Source organism: Myotis brandtii, unplaced genomic scaffold (genome assembly GCF_000412655.1).
Source record: "Myotis brandtii unplaced genomic scaffold, ASM41265v1 scaffold504, whole genome shotgun sequence".
Lineage (NCBI taxonomy): Eukaryota > Metazoa > Chordata > Mammalia > Chiroptera > Vespertilionidae > Myotis > Myotis brandtii.
The window spans coordinates 422,054-425,380 of record NW_005369217.1 but is presented as its reverse complement, the minus strand read 5'-3'; the positions used below and the strand labels follow the sequence as shown (position 1 = coordinate 425,380).

At 49.0% G+C, this 3,327-nt stretch overlaps 1 protein-coding gene across 2 annotated transcripts in view; it reads right to left on the bottom strand.

Annotated features, from left to right (window-relative positions):
• The window catches only part of TSPAN9 (tetraspanin 9), a 221,081-nt gene extending 218,006 nt beyond the window's left edge, over positions 1 to 3,075 (bottom strand). Inside the window, exon 1 of one of the 2 annotated variants that reach the window (XM_005876995.2) lies at positions 3,014 to 3,075. The gene's annotated coding sequence lies outside the window, so the exon portion shown is untranslated. Of the gene's footprint in view, positions 1 to 1,252; positions 1,268 to 3,013 lie in introns of those variants that run through there. The other variant, XM_005876996.2, reaches the window with a different exon arrangement.
• Between the last annotated feature and the right edge of the window lie 252 nt (positions 3,076 to 3,327).

Sequence of the window (3,327 nt, the reverse complement as noted above, 5' to 3'; positions counted from 1 at the left end):
GAGGGGGGAGGGGTGTGAGCACAGGTATATACACAGCCAGGGCCCTGCCTGCCAGGGTTCTAGAAGGCTATCCTATGCAATTGGATGTTGTTCAGGTTTTACAATAATATATTCAGTTTAATTTTTCTTTTTAACCTGAGAAAGAAATTTTTCAAGTTTGCTCAAAGGTGCTGTGGGGATCAGCAGCAGCCCTAAGGTGCTAAGGCCAAGGCCCAGAACTCACCAAGATCCTGAACCAGAGGCCATGAGGCCCCTCAGTCTTCCGCAGTGACAGCACGCCTCTCTCATTAATGGAGGGTTTCCAGGGGATCCACCGAGCTGCTTGACTCTTCAGACCCCTGGACTGTTCTCCATCCCCATCCTTTCCTCTTCCCATCACAAGGTCAGATATTTTAACAAATGCTGACCGTTGAGCATAGAATTGGTCACGAGTCTCTCAGAAAGTAAGCGAGTATTCAAAGTACAATTAATTTCCAGCCACTGTAAGGGGTGAGGGTGTTGGAAGACAGGGGGAGGAAAGGGTGTGGTAAACTCAAAAGCACAGATAATAATAAACAATGGATAATCAAAAAGTACTAGTAATCTGCATTTGGCTCCTGAACATAGACTGAAGCACACACACTGGGACACTAAAAGCCAGCGGAAGTGCTCCTTCTGGCTCCACCCACTCCTCAAGTGCCCCAGTCCAGTTCAGCCAAGTTTTTGGTTGTGTTCATGGTTTGAGAGGAGGGAAAGGGTTTGGAAGCTGGACTTCACCCAGGCAGACACTCTTGTTTCATTATACTGTGGCTATCATTGAAGTTGAAATTCTTAACTTGTTGTGCTGGACCCCAGCAATGGAGCCTTCTACCTCCTAAATGCATCAGGCTGGGGCAGGAGGCAGTTAAAATGAAAGTAGCAGCAGAGCCATGAGCATTGGTGGAAGTCAGGCAGCAAGGCCCTGCCACTAACCAGACAGGTGACCATCTCTGTAAACAACCTTCACCCTCAGCCAGCTTCTATCAAAAATCAGAGCCTTGGGTTTACTCATTAACTTTACTCTTTCCTCTTCCATCCACTTCTAGGCCAGGGCCAGAGAGCACACTGTCAGAGGAAAAGGTATCTGGAAAGCCCCAGGATTAGAAGCCAAGACTTGTGCCTTTGTCCCACCTGAGAAACCACCTCCATCAGAGCTGGAAGGAACCTTAGCAATCGATAACCCAGCCACCCCTTCTGTGGGTAGAAGACGACTTGAAGAAAGCAAGTAACTTACCAAAGGTCACCGAGCCTGTTAGAGGCAAAGGCAGGGGCCAGGATTAGAACCACCCGCCCGGGAGCTGGTCATCATTCCAGAGGTTCAACAGCATGACAGACGAACCATAGCCCTCTGAGGCCAAAGCCATAGGAGAGGATACACTTCCTGTCTGGAAAGTCCTCCACTCAGGTCTCTCTCATTGTGGCTTCAACACAGATACACAGAAGGATGGTCATCTGGCTAAGATGACTGGTGATGTCAGGCCATGCAGGCCTCCTGGGAAGCTTTCCACCAAGTCCTCCCCCTAGGACCAGGCCCCGCAGAATCTGTGTCATGGGACAGGATATGCTGTGAGGAGCCAGGATGTGCTGAACAGCAAGGCCTCTCATCACTTGGCCTCAGTCCTTCCCTCCCCACCACCTGACTTTCACCAGGCTGATTTCCCTCAGCCCAGGCCCATGTGCCTGTCTGCCCTACACAGTCCACTCACAGGTGGTGCCCCAAATCCAAGAGCAGTGAGAATGAAAGTGGACACCCATCCAGGTCCCAGGGAGGGGAGAAACTTAAAATGGGAGTTTCCATATTCCTGCTGCAGCAGGCCCTACCCAGGACCTTATGACAACAGCCAGCCAAGGTCTGCTGTAGGACAGGCAGCGTGGCAGCCAGACTGCCTAGGTTTGAACCCTGCAAGTCTCTGACCAGCTCTCTCCGTAGCTGCTGCCTTTATAAAATGGGGGGAAATGACAGCTACCTCCCTGGACTCTTGTGAAAATTAAGTGAGATTTAAATTAAGATTAATACACTTTAAATAAATTAGTTGTGGACATATGTAAAGAGTCTGAAACTGTGGCTCATGAGGATAGTGACAAATATAAATATTGGCAACGCAAGAACAATGTGCAAAACAGGGCGGGACAATAAGGTTGGTGGCCACTCCTGGAACACCAAATAATTTCTGCTGGAACTTAGAGAAGGGAATATTTTGGCAGGATAAGCTACCAGCCAGCACCATCCTTTCCACAACCACCACCCCCATTGCCACACTGCTAGATTCTTAGAAGGTAGAAGATTTACAAATTACTCAGCAGGAGGAAGCCACAGAATAAAACACGCAGAAAGTAAAACATAAAAAGACCAGGGTCTGTAAACAGCAACCCTAGGGAACCTGAATCAGCACCATCCACACAGGCTACCAAAGGTAGCTCCACAGGGTCTGGATGAACAAGTGCTGGGAACAAAGCAAGACCCCAGGAGTCTGTAGGAGCAGAGAAGAGGATCTTGATGAGGGTCCTGGCAGAGGGTGCCACCTGGATGGCCAGGGGCATTCCTGTAGCAGCCAATGCAGAGGAATAAGAGTTAGGTAGCACTGGCCAGATTCCCACAGATGCTTTTCTGAATGGCTGGTGGGAGGTCCTTCACCCTAGCTCCCAAGCCTGCTGGGAGGAGACAGGAAACAGGAAGTTACAGGCCTCTCCTGCTTCCCTAGGCTTCCTCCTTACAATCAGGGTGGTTCTCCAAGGAAGAAATTAAGAATACTGCTAGCTGCCAATCAGAAACAGTAGGGAGGAGGATCTCTCTCCTGACCCCCAAAGCCCAATTTAAGGAGCTTATCACTTCCAAGTCAAGTGCTAGGGCAGAGAGACGGTCTAAAAAATATCAGTATCCTATGTTATCCTCCCTCCCCAACTCACAGTTAAAGGACAAAAGAGACTTTGACTTCAGTTTATCACACAAAGACTTTCTAAGGCCCCACCACAATGGACCCAGACCAACACTGACCTGTTTTCTTTGAATTTCCTACAAGCACCTTGGCTGCTGACAGATAAGATCCCAGGATATTCCTGCAGGAAAACAAAAATTAGGTCATCACTTCTCTGTGTAGCCACTCTAGGATGAATGTTGTCCAGCAGTGGCCACTCTTTGGGGCAGCAGTCTCCCATCAAGAACCCATTCATTCAATAGGTGGAGAAAGCCAGAAATGGCACACTGGTTCCAGCTGCTGTGCCCATTCCACTGAGCTGGTGGTGGGTGCCTAAAGCATTATTACCAGAACCCAAGCTCTGGAAAGACCACTATGATCAATTAGTGATGTC